Source organism: Triturus cristatus, chromosome 3_1, assembly GCF_964204655.1.
Source record: "Triturus cristatus chromosome 3_1, aTriCri1.1, whole genome shotgun sequence".
Lineage (NCBI taxonomy): Eukaryota > Metazoa > Chordata > Amphibia > Caudata > Salamandridae > Triturus > Triturus cristatus.
In genome coordinates this window covers 910,028,886-910,047,461 of record NC_140583.1, presented here as the reverse complement: position 1 = coordinate 910,047,461, position 18,576 = coordinate 910,028,886, and the positions used below count along the sequence as shown (strand labels likewise).

General features: G+C 46.9%; 1 protein-coding gene across 1 annotated transcript in view; it reads left to right on the top strand.

Moving 5' to 3' along the window:
• The first annotated feature begins 4,546 nt into the window (after nt 1-4,546).
• The window catches only part of PSMD14 (proteasome 26S subunit, non-ATPase 14), a 391,539-nt gene continuing 377,509 nt past the window's right edge, over nt 4,547-18,576 (top strand). The window contains exon 1 of the mRNA XM_085645445.1: nt 4,547-4,694. The gene's annotated coding sequence lies outside the window, so the exon portion shown is untranslated. The remainder of the gene's footprint in view (nt 4,695-18,576) is intronic.

The following is an 18,576-nucleotide window of genomic DNA, read 5'->3' as shown; positions in this document are numbered from 1 at the left end:
TACTGTCCCATGATTGCCAGGGACGGCCACAATATGACGTGCTCATGAGAAAAAATTGTCAATGATGGTGTTCCTACGGGCCATTCCTGCTGCAGCTGCAGTGGGATGTGGGCCACCTGCCCCATCGTCACCATCATCGTCCGGTACATCTGGAACTGGGATCTATGGGGCATTGGTGCATACACAGATTTTGTGCAACACACAACATGCAACGATCATCTTGCACACGATGTCCGGGCTGTACAGGAGCTTTCCACCTGTGCAGTCCAGGCACCTGAAACGTGACTTCAACACACCAAATGTGCGTTCAACGATGCCCCTAGTGCGTAAGTGGCCCGCATTGTTCTGCCTCTGGTCGGGTGTGTTCGGGTCTCGGAGGGGTGTCATCATTCAAGGGAAAGTGCATATCCTTGATCACCTGTGACAGTGCAGGGAGAAAAGAGTCAATACTTGGTTCGGCAGGATGTGATGGCAGGACCACTAATCCAGTGACGCCTGTGCTGGCTGTGTGTGTGGTGAGTGTAGGCCAGCCCTCAGGGAGAAGCTGGTGCTGGCAACAACTCCAACAGTCATCAGGCACTCAGAAATGCAATGTCAGAACAACAAGGGGGGGATGACTTGAGTCGCACAGGGTTAGTGGCCCCGGATGCACAGCGGCCGACACGGGCCCACCGCCACGGGATGCTGACCAGCGGAAGACTGGGGTAGGGTCATGGGGGCAGAGCAGGGTCTCGTATGTGTCACAGGTGCCTTCCGCGGAGTGTCTCGGGGGAGAATAGGATGTCTATCCCCAGGGCATGATGCAGAGGGCACATGCTAGTTGTGTTCGGCAACATGGCAGATATGAATGCCACAGACTCATGCCAGACACCAAGTCCGTACCTGCCCGTTGCTGATGACAACCCCCAGGCCACAGGCTCAGACACCAACGATGTTCTACCGGAGGCTGATGGTCACTCACGGCGCACAGGGTTTTGTGGCACCACGTGTCTCCGGCTTGCGTTGAACAGGGTTAGTGGCACCACGTGTCGCAGGCCAGCGATATGGAATTATGCCTCACTGATCAAAGGGAGCCTGATGCTGTGGCCACTGCCACGGAATTGTGGTCACTGCCATTCTGGACTCAGGACACAGTTCCACATGTGCGACCTACTGGGACAAAGAGGACGCCAGTGGAGTATGTCAATGAGAAAGGAGTAATGTGGGCTAGCGTCGTGGGGGCCAGCGATGGTCTGCGGAGGCTGCAGAGGTCGCGGGACTGGGGCTTGGAGCTTGCACCGGCACGTGGTAGGCCCTCTTTGACACACAACGGTGTCGGCAGGTGAGCAGTGCGGCCTTGGAGCGCTGGGGCGGGCAGGCCTGGTCTGGGTATCAGCGTCCTGGGGTGCAGCAGGCGCACAGGGTCGCAGACCCCGCTGCTCACGGCGTCAGCCTCGTGATGGACTGCGAGGAGCCACCCTGTCAGTGACGTTGGCCTTTCTGGGAGAGAACCGCGCTCTGCGCCAAGGGGTTTTTGTCCACACCCCTGCGCAGCGCTGGCGTACTCAGGGCCAACCCACTACGCTCATGCACACAGGGGGGGACGCAGCGAGCGACCTTTCGGCTATCTGACTCACGGCCAGGGGTGACATGGTTGCGTCCACTGTTCACAACTCTCCAGTCACCAGCAGTTGTTATGTTAAATGCATTTATTAAGCGCACATACACCAACCGTTTCTTGGCGCTAAGATAAGGATCAGGGCATTGGCAAGGAAATTGCTTAATCAGTATATGCTTGAATGAACAACCAAGTCTTTAACTGTTTCCTGAACTGGGCAAGGGAAGTCAAAGACCTAATCTCTGCTGGGAGGAAGTTCCAAAATTGCGGAGCAAGGACAGAGAACCTTAGTCCGCCATACTTCTTCCGTTTGGCTGAAGGAGTTTCCAACAGATTCAAGTGGGAGGATCTAAGATTACGAGAGGGAGTGTAGCGGTGATCTGAGCCTTCATGAACAAATCATTACTGATAATGATCCCCAGACTCTTAGACGAGGCAGCTGGCACAGGGGGATTACCAAGTTTAGGGGGCCTAAAATTGGAATGCCATGGATTTGCTGACCCACCTGTAAGAATCAGCTCAGTTTTCTCCAGGTTTAGCTTCTACTGGTTATTGTTCATCCAGACACTCCCACAGGTTGTGGTCTGCATGGACATATCTGTGGTTTGCATACCCATGTCTGTCCTGCACATCCAAGCCTCACTTGTCGTTGTGTACATTCCCATTCACGGGTCACTTGCATCGTTCGCACATGGCTGCATTCCGCATCTCCACACGTTCAGCTGTTGTGTGGCTGTGGTGCCATGATATGGCTGTATTGTGTGCAGGGGTAGCCCAGGATCACCATGGAGTAGCGTTGTCATGTCTGGTAGGTGGTCATGTTGATTGACATGTTGTATGTGGTTTGGTCACGTGTGCATTCCCACGGTTGTGCATTGTGTGATGGTGGCTTTGAGGTGTGTGTTGTGCTAATTTGGCACTTACCAACCAGCAGTCCAGTTCTATATGTGCCATCCTGGAAGCGCTGGTTGATGATGGACTGTCGGAAGATGTAGGGATTGTGCACACTGCCTGGGTAGTTTGCGACAACATTGGAGAACATTCCCCGGTGGTCCACTATTGCCTGCACATTGATGGAATGTGTGTGCTTTCTGTTGCGGTAGTGGTGTGCAATATCCGCAGGGTGCACAAGTGGGACATGTGTGCAGTCTATTGCCCCCAACACTGCCGGAAATCCAGCTAGGGTGTAGAAGCCTTGCTTGGTCTCCTGCTGTTCCTGCGTAGTGTCGGGAAGTGAAGGTACTGGGGTATGAAGCTGATGATGGCATCCAGGACAGGTGTGATGAACTTTGATAGGGCTGGCTGTGAGACCCCTCCGACTCTGGCAGTTGTTGTTTGGAAGGTACCGGAGGCCAACAGGTGCAGCACAGCCAGCAGCGTTGTCTGCAGAGGGATGTTGTTTCTCTGCTGTGTTGGGACCGTCAACCTGTGGGCGATGTGGGTCATGATGCGGATGATGGTTGACCTTTTGAGCCTGTAGTGGGCAATGACTTCCTCGGGCGTTAGGTCTGTGAGAGTGGTGCATTTTCGGTAGGTCCGCTGTCTTACTCTGCCTCTGTGGTGGTCCAGGGGATGTGGGAGGGTCTGGGTCCTGGGGGTGGCGGCAGTGGGTGTTGTGGCCCTGTTGGGGCTCCGAGCTGCATGATGAGTATCTCCATGGTGTCGTTTGTTCTTTGGATGTGGCTGTGTGCGGGCTCCATTGCCTACTGCAGGTAGTCGTCCGGCTTTACACTGGCTGGAGGCAGGTGTTAAATACCTGCTGCTACCGTGGCTTATCGCGTCGTTTTGACTCGCTTCGCGGATCTGGCAGTTTGTTGTGAAAGTGGTGTTGTGGTTTTTTCGCGTGTTTTTGCACAGGAACACCTACTCTGCATCTCATTATGGTTAGTTGGTGGTGCCCACCGTGGAGATACCTTTTGGGGCAGTTATCGCGAGAATACTGGCGATGTCTGCAGTTTGCACCAGCTTGTGAATGGGGTGTTAATTCTATCTCCACTTTTGATGCGTTAAGGTGGTGATAAATTGGAGATAAGTCCTTGTCAATATCCCCCTAAATGTTATACATATTGTTTCCACTCGGTTTCAGCTTTAGATAGTTTTTATGCTGCTAATTGGGGGCAAACATGATGGCTGAGTAAATGTCACTTTTCTATGGGTGGATTAACATTTTCTTCTAAAAGCATTTTTAAAATAGCTTTGTAACTTGAAGAATCAATTAGGAGGACTATCTTGACTAATGTCATGCACAGGTACTGTCCTTGTATGTACATCTGTTATTACTCTATGTGCATCGTAATTTTAAAATGTAACACACACTGGAGCAAAAATGACCCTTTGAAATAGCCTTTTCCTGAACATTGCACAAGCACTGTATACCCTTTTTATAACCATGGTTGATGTATGAAAAGCTGCCTTAGGAGTAATTGTACATAACCTACTTTATTTTAAACTGTTATTTTAACTGTGCTTTTATGGCCATGTGTGCCGAAATAAAGTTTTATGAAGTGAACTGAACTGAAATAATTTGTTGGGGTTTTCTACCATTGGATGAGAAAATGTTGTCGACTGCATCTGCGTTAGAACTGTGGGTTTCGCTTAAGGGCAGGTGTCCGATAATGTCCAAAAGAACAAGTCGGCGGTCACGTTGTACAAACATGGCATTTCTTATGTAGGGTGAGTGCCATCATGCAAGAAGAAGTCTTTGGCTTCCTGTAACTGAAAAAAATGGTCGTCCGCAATTCGAACAAGGATAACCGTCCTATTTCTTAAAATTATTTCACAGCAAACTATTAAGGAGAAACTCCAATTTCCAAAATGTGTGCTAAAGCCACGCAGAAACCAGGAGTGAGCCGGATGAAGCTGCACGTTACACAGTTGTGATTCCCGAAACACATGGTCCGGCCACCGCGCATGCGCACCGGCCACGACTGGATTCGTGTACTCCCCCTTGTTGTCCTGTGAACGGAAGAGCTGGTTTGCACCCGGAAGTGATACTACCGGTTCCTTTACTCCTTTGAATTAATTCTGGCTGATTCATCGGAGGTCGGGAGAGCAGCACGATTTGAAGAGTCCCCAAGAAACAGTTATTTGAACGCTGGTAAAAGACAAAACAGATTTAATTTGTTGTACAGTCAGTCGCATGCATTATCACTTCCTGGTACCTACAGTTGCAGTACTTCTTTACCTGTGGTTGCGTTGTACACCTCGCCGCCCGGTTGTGAGACCAATCTCTGTCATCCCTTAGTTTTACAGTTTTTTTCTGTCTGTTCCCGCAGGGGCTGCTGCTAAAACAGAGTTTTCATGTCCCCTTCCCTGCTCTCTATTTCCCACGTGGGAGAGTGCATGTTGATTCCTGATCCCACCACTCTCTTGTGTTGAAATACTTCCATTTCTTTTTGAAAAGCCATAGGTAAACTCCGGCTTTTAATTACAATGGGACGTTATGCATGCAGTAGGAAGTTATACTATCATCTTCACCCCCAATGTCCCTCTCACGAACTTAATTCTAGCTAAATTGCTGCCGTCCCGTCATAAATGCAATGTCATTATTACTAGTCTTATCCGCAACCTAGATTGATGGAATTGTGAATGCAGGTGCATTTGTCTCATTAGGTGCGCCTTAGGAGTACGTTCTGATGACTGCGTTTTGCTTTGAGCCTCAGATGGGAGTAACTCTTCTTTAAATATCATTATACTTTATTTGGAATGCGCTGTCAGTCCGTGCATGTGCTTTCATCTGTGGAACTACGTGTGCGGTCTTCGTTCCCTTTTATGCTTGTAGGAAAGTATTTAATCAATTTGTAAACTATTAGAACTGCAGAGTTTTGGTAAAATATTCAAGCAGCCTTGCTCATTTTAATGAGAATGGATCGATCCTTTGTGTATTCTATAAATTATGTTGAGGTTTTGGGCGTTAAACTACGTATTATTGTTAAAGGAATAGATAATTAAAAGTAGTTATAGATCCTAACCGGAATGATAGTCTCTGTTTCGAATTTCATACTGTTGAGTAGCCATGAGAAAAGCTTGGAGTTGGGTTTTCACCTCAAACCGAGGTAATTGAGAACTGATCCCCTGATGTTTATGCACAGAATGTGAGATGTGATGTAGCTATTCTCTCTCTGCCCGAACAGAGATGCTTCATTTCTTTTAATACATTGGAATGTTGAGCTCTCCATTAAATACAGTGAAGTGGCTCAGAGTCAGTAATACCTTCTGCTTGTCATAAAGATCCAGTGTTTGTATTTCTTTTTCTCCTTTAAAATGTATTACTTATGTGCATTGGTTGCGCTCTCTGTTTTGCTTTTCAAAATTTTCCATAAAAATTATTTGAAATAAATGTATTAAATTTTACCCACACTGGGTGGAATGTTGTGATATCTTTAGAGACCTCGGGCTATAACAGTTGTGAAAGCCGGTTATCTTGGTTACACGCCCATGTCTGTGGTTCAGGCCTGTAACTCTAGCTCGGGCCCATCATTCATTATTGCCCTCAGCAGCAAGCTATAATGCTTAATAACTGTTCTTTCTCTTTGGAAACTATTATACTGCCTAATCATGATTCGTCTATCTGAATATTTATTAACTTATGGTTGCGTAATGACTGATCCACTTTTGCTTACTGAATATGTCGGCACATTCTGAATAAATATAGTGCTTTGCTGGATATTTAGCCATGTGTTGCAGAACCTAGGCTCAGTATTCCCACGAAGGCTTGTAGTGTCATTGAAACAGTGCTGCCTTTGGACTATTTAACAATATATTTGAATTGTACTCTTTATATCTCTCATAGTTCCATCTCACAGGCGCTCTGGCCTCCTCTCAGCTCCATTTTCCCAGTCTCCCTTTCTATCTATGTCATCCACTATTCTCGATCCCTTTTGTTTCCCTCTCATATCTACCTCATTCTCAACTCAAATCTTTGCATCTCTCTACCCTTTCCATAGCTCCATCTTTCAGTCTGTCACCCCTCCCCCCCACCTCTAGCACTCACTGACATCTATCTTTTCCGTCATATTTACCACCATCAGGCCTCTTCAGACCTTTCCGTCCAAGATTTTCAATACAACAGATCCTGGAGCAAATATTCACCTTGAATGGGCATATAAACATGTTTTTGTAGAAAACAGTGGGCATGTAAACATATGTGTTTTGTAGACATAGAATAGTTAACAGCACAACACATGAACTACTTATATGTTTATAGTGAAACCACAAAAAAGCTGGTCTGCATATAGAAATTCAACATGGAAAATGCCTTCCTATTTGTAAGGCACCGTGAAGGAAGCACAATATTGTTATCTGAAGAGATGATTTTGGGCACATAAGTGATGTGTTTCAAGACTAGGTCTTAAGTTAACAGACATTTCTCAGAGAAATGTTGCATGCATTTTGTATTCCCACTGCAGGTGGACAAGACTTTGTTAGTGAGAGAAAAGGTCTTTGCTCATAGTAGCTAAGGAGGTATGTAAAGCTGCAAGTGGTATGAAGAAATGCGATAACAAGATGGGAGGAGACTTCTCATGGAACAAGGAGACGAGACAAAAGACGGCTGAAGTAGCGATTTATGAGAACAGAAAGGCGGTGTAAAGAAACCAGTGTGTGCTGATAGAATGGAAATTTGCTGCTTACAGTTTGTGGAACGTCCTTTGGATATAACTGATGCTATGATGCAACGTAGTGAGGGATAGTTGATATTCATTCTTGGGACACCTTGAGGTACAGACCTCTGCTTTGTTTAGTGTGGCTTTATGCCACCCGACCCATGTTGGAGTTTCTTCTACGGAGGACTCTGACAGCTGACACCTTTTTAAATTTACCTTAATTTAAATCTTTTGTTTAGATTAGGGTTGTCGCCTGAGGATAGTGTAGGAAGAGATATGAGATCTATGCTACCTTTTGATGATAAATTGATGCAATCTAACGCGAAATCTTGTTTCCTTATTACTTAGCAATAATTGAGTTAGTTGTTTTCTTTTTATTGTATGGGGAGAGGATGCCGCCCAACGGCTAGAGCGATCGACCACAAATCTGGGGAACCAGGTTCGAATCTCGACGACGACGCTCAACATCCTTTGATTCTGGGCAAATCACTTAATCTCGCCTTGCCTAACAAAAATGAATGTGTCCTTGTGTAAAGCAACTGGTGCTCATGTAAAGCGCTCTGATACGCGATACATTTGGGTCACGTTCACAATATATAAAACTCTGAAAGAAGAGATGGGGTATTAGAGCAGTGCAGTTTTAGTGCTGTCGTAAATGCTGGTTAGGAGGCAGTGACCATCATATCTTTGAAGATGCTCCAGTCCAGTGAACTAAGTGGATGCAGAGGTCTGAAATGGGAAGGCGCATAGATGGGTTTGGGTACCGATAAGCAGTGATGATTATCAGAGAACCCTGGTCGAGCAGGAGAAGAAACAGCCAGCTGGGGGAGAGGTGGGGGGGGTTATACCATTGATAACATTTTGCACCAGACAGAAGAATCTGAATTAGGTTTCCTAGCTAGCAGATAGCTTGCAACAGCTGCTTGGGATAAGGATAGCAAAGGAGTTTAGAATCTCATTGTTTCAAAGTTGGGAATTATGTCATTGCAGTAGGAGGAGTACCTCGGGACACACAAGTTGGCTGTTGTAGTACTTCTAATCAAAAACAGTGATAATGAGTGTCTATGCAGTGTGGGGTGGGAAACTAGGGTGAATTGTGTTGTTGTTGTGGATGTTGCTACCCTGTCAATGAGAGAGGAGCCTAGGCATATTCACAGACAGACTAATTCTATGTTTCCGGCTAATGATGAGATTTTGACATGGACGATGATAAAAGAATAGGATCAGGGGTAGCTGGAGCATAAAGGATCTTGTTTTTAGATGTGCTTGTTTTTTTTTAATGCTTCCCGTTGAGTATAATCTGAAGCACATCACTGGTCATGTATTAGATGAGTAACTTTGGAAAAGAAAATACCAATCACCCTGCTTCAGTAGTCTAGAGCTGTTTTTGTTTCTCAGGGTGAAGTTTTCCAACGTATCGAAGAGTAAGTGAATAGTTTGACACTGAAGACGTGATGCTTGGGATTTTAAGATGCATCAGTTTTTTCCCACTTTGTTTTTGTACTGGTTTATATTTTTGTTTGTTGCAAAGGTTTTCGTTTATTGGATTCTATATATGTTCCACTGTTGTGTAGTCGGTGTTTGGTGCTTCTCCAGTAGCCCTATTTAACTGGCATAGCTGCTTTCTATTTATTGCTGAAGGATGCAGCAAGGATTGGGCAACCAGAGCTTGTGGACTAGAATAAGGTGTGATAAATAAATTCTCTTGATAAGAATATTGATGTAGAGATTGCCACTCTGAAATATGGGAATGAGTGTGCCTTCTCTGTTCAGGACAGAAGAATCGGAGAAAAAGCAAAGTTGGCCAAAATATGGTAACCTCACTCGCGTGGGTGAGTCAAGTACCCGCGACAGGCAAGGGCCCAAAAGATATTGAGGCGACATCAAAATTACCTATCACAAACCAACCTGGTTTTGCAAGGGGGGTCCCATGAGTTTTTGGCCCCGGGCTCGACGGCCATCTAGGGAAACCTACCAAACCCACACATTTCTGAAAACTGGCTTGCTTGGGTCCCCCAACATATTCCTACCCAGAATTCCCTGCAAACCTCAAATTTAGCTGAGAAAATCAGTTTTTCTGAAATGTCTTTGTGGGAAAGTTCTGGAATCTGCGTGGATCCACAAATATCCTCCCACCCAACGTTCCCCAGGTCTCTCGATTAAAAGTGGTACCTCACTTGTAGGCATAGTGGCTGCAACAGGAAATGGCCCAAATCGTACTGTGGAGACTTCAAAATTACCTAGACCAAAACTACATGGTTTAGGGGTGGCACCTTGGGTTTTGGCCCTGGGCTCGACTGCCATCTTGGGAACCTACCTAACCCAAACATTTCTGAAAACTAGACACCCAGGGTGGTCCAATGAGGTATGGCTTGCGTAGACCCCCCAACGTTTTCCTACCCAGAATGCCCTACAAACCTCAAATTTAGCTGAACAAAACACATTTTCCACATATTTTGGTGTGGAATCACCGTGCCGGCACAAGTGTCCTACCCCACAGCGTTCCCCCTCAGTCTCCTGAGTAAAATGATACCTCACTTGTGTGGATGGGGCAAGGGCCTGTGACTGGGAAGAGCCCAAAACATAGGGATTAAGGGTATAGCACCGAGAATTCTAAGTGCTAAATTAAAAAAAAAATGTATTAAGCCAATTCTGCATTAACCAGATCTTCCAGGATCAAGGAGGCAAGGTATTTTGATACAACGTCTAGTAATGCTATAAGTCTGTAATTATATGGATTTGTTCTTTCTCCCCCTTTGTATATTGGTGTTATAATAGATCCTTGCTAGCTCTCAAGAATTTGGTTTAAGAACTCCGCTTCAGGGAAAAGGTTCTCTAGTGTAGTGCTCCAGAAAGCTGGCTGTCATTTAAGGATACCCCCTTCTTTGTTTATTATGCAATATACAAAGACCAACTGTCAGCTACACCTAGTCGTGTGACCCACAATCAGGCTGCATGCACCAAATTGTTAGGACAAAATAATGCCAAATTTCTAAAAGTGGCATTTTCAGTATTGTGATTACAAATCCGATTTTACAATTAAAGATTGATTTTATTTACACTTGATTAGACACCAAAGTCTGCCAACCTTCTCCCAATTGGAAGTTACAGCTTACTATGTGTAATCAGGTAACTCTAATGTTATCCTGTGGTAGAGGCGCAGGCCTTGCAATATTGAAGAATGAATTTAAGAGTTGTTCACTACCAAGACATGTAAAACTTAAAAGTACTTGTCCTACTTTTTAGGTACATGCACTCGGTCCATTGGGCTATTTATGGTGTAACCTAGGTTTGACATATGTGTTAAAAAAGAAGGATTGGGGTGGAACTGTCAGTTTTAAAACTGCACACACAGGCCGCAATGGCATACCTGAGACATGTTTAAAGGGATACTTAAGTGGGTAGCACAATCAGTGCTGCAGGCTCACTAGTAGCAATTAAATTACAGTCCCTGGGCTAAAAAAACAGGCGGGTGAAGGCAAAAAGGTTAAGGATGACCATGTAAGAAAGGGGCAAGTCCAACACGGAGGATGAAGAATTGAATGAGCAAGAAGTAGTTTGAATGCCAGCAAGTGAGCGAATTTCATCTACGGTCCATTGTTATGGCCCCCTACTGGGAATGATAACATTAAAAGGCATATAACAGCCGTAGCTTATGTCCCCTGTTGCCTCATTTGTTTTTGTGGCTACCACCAGTTTAGTAGTGAGCCAAGCGGCAGTTACAGGCGCTTAAAGTTCTTTCAGAGGATGAGTGAGGCATAGTGTACCGTCATAGCTCGCTTTATATTATGGAAGATGCAACAAGGGTGATAGTACCTCTGCTTAGAAGCTGAAAACAATTAATCCTTGGTGACCGTTGGTGGTCAGAACAGCAGTTGACAGACACTGTGTGTACTCATGTGAAAAGGAAAATGATGAAACCACAGAAAGAAAGTGGGATTGCTGGTTCGAATAAGTCCCTGCAATGAATTTCTGTATCTGTGGGAAAAGATCGAAATGTGAATTAATTGCAGGGCTAAGTAAGCAGATTGTAGATTCTCTGAGTGCTTTTCTATGGAAGTATGCTGTTTTGACATTCAGGCATTTACATATCATGATATCACCAAGTGAGTGAGTAGTGCTGTCTATAAGTGATAACATTTCAGGTCTGCTTAGGTTAGAGCATGCACAGAAATGGCCATGGTCCAGTGAGGCCATAATAGTTTGGTGGAAAGACCAGGCAGCAAGGACAACAGGAACCATAGTCAATACTACCTCTGTGCTGTTACAGAAATGTTTTGCTAGGGGCAGACTTGAGAAAGCCTATAGATGCTAATTGAACTGTATGAATATTTCAATTGGGGCCAGTGTACAATAGTAAAGAAATTGACCACACTGGACAAGGTGGTTGTGTACAATGCAAATATTCACCAAGCATTACCGGGGCTTGCTGGAAGAAAGCTGTATAAACGTCTGAGCTAAGATTTGTGTATAGCATATTGAAAGCTGATGGTACAACATCTAAAGTAGAAGACAAGTCAGAACATTTACATACAGAACAGCCTTGCGAACAAAGACAAGAGATCAGTGCTCTAAGCCTGCAAGGGCGATTTTCCCGATGCAAGATTCCAAGAACTGAGAGACTGTGGAAGGGCTGTACTGCAGAATAGTAGTCAAGCTGAATTGAGAAATAATTGCTGTTTTCTGATAGAACATACTCGCTGAACAACTCTGCATGGCCAAATCACTAATAACAAAGGTGCTTACTTATAAAGTCTGGGCTGTTTTAATTGACGAGTCCAATTTTCAGGAAAGTTGTAGTTTAAGTCAGCAAGAGTATTAATGATGTTTCCAGACTACCCCTATATGGTCCAGGTATTGAGATGTTAAAGCGAAGATATAGATCAAAAGTCTGTCCTTTCGGACTGTCAGCAGTTTGCCTAAATTTACCCTACATTCACCAGTCATTCTGTTAATGCCCTTCACCTTCTAGCATCATAACTACATGTAGTGGACTCTTTTCTTCCTGTAGTTTTAATAAACTTTCAGTCATTAATGACAATCACCTAATCTCCCCGTGCCTATCCAAAAATCTCCTTTGACCTACATACAATTAAACAGGGGAAATAAAAGTAACTTTCGGTTCCCCTTCCTCTCTTTAGACACTTTAAATGTGTTCAACATATTACAGCATTTGTTGGTAACTTGATCGCGCAACGGTTTTTTCCAGTACTCTCCTGATACTTAGTAGTTGTAAGGTGTTACTGTTGTTCAATCTGTAATGTCTTCGACGAGGAAGTCGGGCTTTAAGCCCTGTAGGGAATGTGGCGGCCACATGTCGATGACGGACCCGCATGAGGACTGCTTGTGGTGCCTTTCGTCGGACCACGATGTTGAAGATTGTGCATGCTGCAGGAGGATGAATCCTAAGGCATTGAAAGAAGGAAGGCGAAGCTGTTTATGGCAAAGATCGGTAAGGAGAAGAGAGGGAGAAAAAAGGAGAAGTCGAGGCAGGAGTCGTCGACTTCGAGGTCGTCGAAGTCAAGGAAACATCACAAGAAAAGGAAACATTCTTCATGACGCCGGTCTTCGAAGAGCAGGAAGTCGAGGTCGACTTCGCCCCGGTGTCGTCGAAGTAAGGACTTGTCTCCTTCTAAGTCTCCGGGTGGATCTCCTTCGCCGAAGCGGGCTCCAGCGCAGTCCCCGGCGCCGTCTCCGGAGTCGTCTCCGGTTCCAATGGAGTCGCCTGTTTCGGATGGTGATCAGGAACAAGGGGAAGAGCCTACTCTGGTGCCTGAAGATTCTACGGCTCCAGTAGAGGACACTATGGCGCCGCTGCCAAGTACTCCGCAGAGGGATACAGGTTCTGTACCTTATCCTCAGTTTCCTGCTCCAGGTACTGACTCTACTCTGTTCTTGAATGCCATGTATGGTATTTTTAATAGGGCGGCCTTCCCATCCGGAGCACCAACTGGTCCCGTGGGTCCCATGGCGTATTCGTTAGGGGTGCCGCAGCATTACGCTCAGGCCCCCTTTATGCCCTTTCTGCCGATGGCGCCTTCGTGGCAGTTTCCGGCGCCGTCTGGGGATCCGTCACGGCTTCGGCTGGATCGTCCTGCTTCAGAGCCTTCCTTGACGCCGTTGCCGACTCCATCGGCGCGGCGTCCGGCGCCGCCGACTCCGTCTATGGCGCCGCCGACTCCTATACCTCTGGCTCCACCGACGCCGCGTACAACGTCGACGACGCCGGCTCCCCGGATTCGATCAAGAAGGGAGGCCCAAAGGGTTTTGGGGGAAGGTAGAGGAAGGTGAGGTTGACACATCTTCTGATACATTTTTAGGGAATACAAGAGGCTAGTGGCCTGGATACGACTCCGGAGTGGGAGCACACCTCATCAAGATCCTCTCCACCACAAGAGCTGGCACCCTACCATACTGTTATTAAAAAGGCTGCAGAACTGTTAGATTTACAGTTACCCTCAGTAAAGTACAAGTCGAACTTGCTGACGGAGGTGCTACACTCTCCAACTTCCACGTCAGAGCCTTTCCTGCCTTTTAATGAGGCCATCTTGGAACCTGTTTTGGAGGTATGGCGGAAACCACTTTCTTCTCAGGCGGTTTCCAGACAGGTGGCGAGAAGATACAGGGTGGCGCCTGGGGATCCAGATTTTCTATCTACGCACCCGTCTCCAGAGAGCCTAGTTGTGCAGGCTTCCTGCTCAAAGCACGCTTCGGGGGCTTTCCCTCAGTCTCCCGCAGATAGGGAGTCCAAAAAGGTGGACCAGGCGGCTAAAAAGACTTTCTCTTCAGGAAGTATGGCACTAAAGTCATCCAATGCCACGTGCTTGCTGGGTCGTTACGTGCATGCCTTGATGGACTCAATGAAGTCTTTAGCCCCTAAGCTGTCTGAGGGCGATAAGACGTCCTTCTTGGAGGTAGTTGCAGACACTCAAGCCGCTGCCAGACAGGTAATCCAATCAGGGCTGGATACGGCAGATTCGGTGGCGAGGATAATGGGCTCATCCATAGCCGCAAGAAGGCAGGCATGGCTTCGTTCGTCGGGTTTCTCCGTGGATGTTCAGGCCACTTTAGTGGATTTGCCGTTTGATGGGCAGAAGTTGTTTGGAGAGAAGGCAGACTCTGCCCTACAAAGATTTAAAGACAGCAGGTTAACGGCTCAGTCTTTGGGTCCGCAAGCTCCTGCTATGGGTTCTGGTTTTAAGAAGTTTAGAGGATTTGGAAGATCATCCTTTTGCTCCTTCCGACAGCCTCAGCAGCAACAGCAGCAGCAGCAACAGCAACAGCAGAATCTCCTCTATAGATCCTATAGAGGGAGACAAAGGGGTCGGAGAGGTTCTGGACGCAACCCCTCTTCTTCCTCCTCCTCTGCTCCCAATGAGGCTTCAGGGAAGCAGCCCTAGATCCCCCATCCTGGATCATGTAAGGCCTGTGGGGGGTTGGGTGTCCTACTTTCTACGGGGTTGGAAATCTGTTACGACAGACCTTTGGGTTTAGAACCTCGTAGAGACTGGGTACGCCCTTCTCTTTCGGGAGTTTCCTCCCCCTTACCCTCCTTGCCAAGGTTACTGCTCGGAGCACCATCTGCTTCTCCTGCAGAAAGAGGTTCTAGCTTTGCTTCAAAAGGGTGCAATAGAGGTGGTTCCGGAGCAGGAAAGGGGCCAGGGATGCTACTCCCGGTATTTCCTGATTCCCAAAAAGGACGGCAGATTGCGTCCGATACTGGACCTCAGACTCTTGAACTTTTACCTGAAACAGGAGAAATTCAAGATGCTGACCCTTGCACAGGTTCTTCAAGCGTTGCAGCAAGGAGACTGGATGGTGTTGCTCGACTTGCAGGATGCATACTTTCATGTCTCAATCCTGAAGTCGCACAGGAAGTATCTCAGTTTTACGGTTGGGTCGCAACACTACCAGTTTGCGGTCCTCCCGTTTGGTCTTACTACCGCACCTCGAGTCTTCACAAAGGTGATGGCAGTGGTGGCTGCTCATCTCAGGAGGTCGGGGATTCCAGTTTTCCCCTACCTGGACGACTGGCTTCTGAAGGCAGAGTCCCCAGAGATGGTGCAGCGTCATCTGCAGGTAACATCTCAGCTGTTTTTCGATCAATGTGCCCAAATCTCACCTGGTGCCCTCTCAACGTAACCTGTTCATAGGGGCGGTACTGGACACTACTGTGTGTCGAGCATTTCCTCCTCCTCAAAGAATTCTCGACATTCAGGAGATGGTCCCTTTCTTCCACAAAGGAGCGGTTGTTCCAGTTCTGAAGGTCCTTCGCCTGCTCGGTCTGTTCGCTTCCTGCATTCTGTTGGTCAACCATGCATGCTGGCACATGAGGGCGCTTCAGTGGTGCCTCCGCAAGCAGTGGTATCAGCACAACGGGGATCTCAGGGAGTCGATCAAGGTCTCCAGAGAAGCTGCAGCGGATCTATCCTGGTGGAGTGTGGAGGGCAATCTGTCGCAAGGAAAGCCCTTCCATCTGACTCCGTCGGTGGCCACAGTGATAACGGATGCCTCCACCCTAGGGTGGGGTGCTCATCTGGGGGATCTGGAGATCAAGGGTCTTTGGTCTCCAGAGGAAAGGTTGCTTCACATCAACCTTCTGGAATTGCAGGCGATTCGTTTGGCTCTCAAGGCCTTCCTCCCTTCCCTTCGCGGTCAGTCTTTTCAAGTCCTGACGGACAACACTACCGCGATGTGGTATGTCAACAAGCAGGGAGGAGTGGGGTCTCTTTGTCTATGCAGAGAGGCCTTACGTCTATGGTCCTGGGCTCAGGACCATCAGATTTGTCTGATGGCAAATCACTTGGCCGGGGTGTTGAACGTACGTGCAGAGAGTCTCAGTCGGCAGTTCTCTGCCGATCACGAGTGGAGGCTTCATCCAGAGGTGGTTCGTCACGTCTTTCGGATGTGGGGAACTCCTCGGGTGAACCTGTTCGCCACTCACGAGAATGCTCACTGCCCGTCATTCTGCAGTCTCCAGTATCCGATGCAGGGAGCGGTTGGGGAACGCGTTTCAGTTGAGTTGGGGCTCACAACTCCTTTACGCGTTTCCTCCCATACCATTGATTCCTCGGGTTCTGAGGAAGATTCGCCAAGACCGGGCCCAAGTTATTTTGATCGCCCCGGATTGGCCAAGAAGGGTGTGGTATACAGATCTTCTCCACCTCTCCTCGTGCCCTCCGCTCCGTCTCTCTCTGAGGGCAGACCTCCTCTCGCAGTCGGAGGGGCAGGTTCTACACTCCCACCTCCAGAGCTTACACCTTCATGCCTGGACATTGAACGGGGCAACCTGAGTTCCTTCTCTCTCCCGCCTGATGTGGTGGATGTTATTTTATCAGCCAGGCGACACTCCACCAAGTCCATTTACTCCTACAGGTGGTCTAAATTTGTAAAATGGTGTGGAGAGAGATCCATTGACCCTTTAAAAGCTCATCTTTCTAATGTGCTCCAGTTTGCTCTTTCCTTTGCCCAGCAGGGTTGTGCTGTAGCCACGGGTAAGGGCTATTTATCTGCCTTATCGGCTTTTCTATGCCTTCCTGATCAACCGTCACTATTTAAATCTCCGGTTGTTCTGAGATTTATCAAGGGCCTTTCAAACATGTTTCCTCCCACTCCTTTTGTAATGCCACAGTGGGACCTTAATCTTGTTTTAACCTTTCTGATGGGGTCCCAATTTGAGCCTCTACATAGCTGTCCTTTGAGGCTGTTGTCCTTTAAGGTGGTCTTTCTTGTAGCCATAACCTCGGCAAGGAGGGTGAGTGAGCTTCAAGCTCTTAGTTCTAAACCCCCTTTTCTTACATTACATGCTGAAAGGATGGTTCTCAGGACCAGGGCTGGTTTCCTGCCAAAAGTTGTTACTCCATTTCATTTGGGGCAGTCTATTACTCTCCCTGTTTTTTATCCACCTCCTCATCCCTCCAAGGAGGAGGAAAGACTCCATCGCCTGGATCCAAAGAGGGCTGTGAGTTTTTATCTGGACAGGACTAAAGACTTTCATCTAGATGATCAACTCTTCATTGGCTATGTTGGTCATTCAAAAGGAAGAGCGGTGCACAAGCGCACTATGTCAAGATGGATTATTCTTGCCATCAAGATCTGCTACGCCCTGGCTGGTAAGACCCCTACTGAGGGTATTAGAGCTCATTCGACTAGAGCGAAATCGTTTACATCTGCTTTGGCCCGGGGTGTTCCTGTGGCAGATATTTGTAAAGCTGCGACTTGGGCCTCCCTCCATACTTTCGCAAAGCATTATTGCTTGGACTCTGAGATGAGGAGGGAGGGCCACTTCGCATGCTCTGTGTTGCAAGACTTTCTGGTGTAGGAAGGTGGACACCCTCCTCCGGGAGTGTGGACTGCTGTGGGAATCTATTCACAAGGTGAGGAATCCACTGGCAGATGTATCCATCAGAAGAACAAGTTACTTACCTTCGGTAACGCTTTTTCTGGTGGATACAGTATCTGCCTGTGGATTCCTCACTGGCCCACCCGCCTCCCCGTTGTCCACCTTTGTATACCATGAAATAGGTCTTGTTGATATGTTTTTTACACTTTCTTGTACATTTGTAGGAAATGCTTGTTTATTTAGCATTCCTTTCCTTTGTATACTATGCATATGTGTTGGTGTATTGTATACTGTGTATACTTTGAGTTTGTCGTTGGTCCACCTGTTCGCCTCGAAGGCACGGAAAAAATGGGTGGAACTGACGTCATCACGCCGACGTGGGCTTCTTATGGCTCCGGTGACGTCATACGGAGTCGCGAGCGGAGCCGATGCATTATGGCGTTGCTTACGTCGACGTGGAGTGCTGGGGAAGAAAAGTTCCGTGGAATGCTGGCGCAGGGGATATTCACAAGGTGAGGAATCCACAGGCAGATACTGTATCCACCAGAAAAAGCGTTACCGAAGGTAAGTAACTTGTTCGTTGCAAGGTATATTGTGTTTTACCAAGTATATGGAGGGACATGGAACCCATCCGTTGCTTGCTATTGGTTGTTTTCTTGTTACTCTTGTTTGCTTGTTTCTTATTTGTATCAGCTTGTCAATCTTGTGGTTGTCCCTTCCATGGAACGTTGCTTTGATTGGCCGTCCTCTCTGCTTCTGATAGAGATCAGGGTGTATATAATATCCCTACTTCCACGGATAGAGTAATCTCACAGTTACACGCACATGCATTCTTCATACACTAGGGCCCATTTCACTAACATACGCTCAAATACTCTACCAGCAATAACCTGTGGAAGGGAAACTCCTAAACACCCTGCATCTATATCGGGGTCGATAAGATCTAGTTATTGAGACTGCCCTTAAACATAATCTAATCAATCTATACAATAATAATCAAAATAGAATACTCAATAATTGACAAGAAATAATAA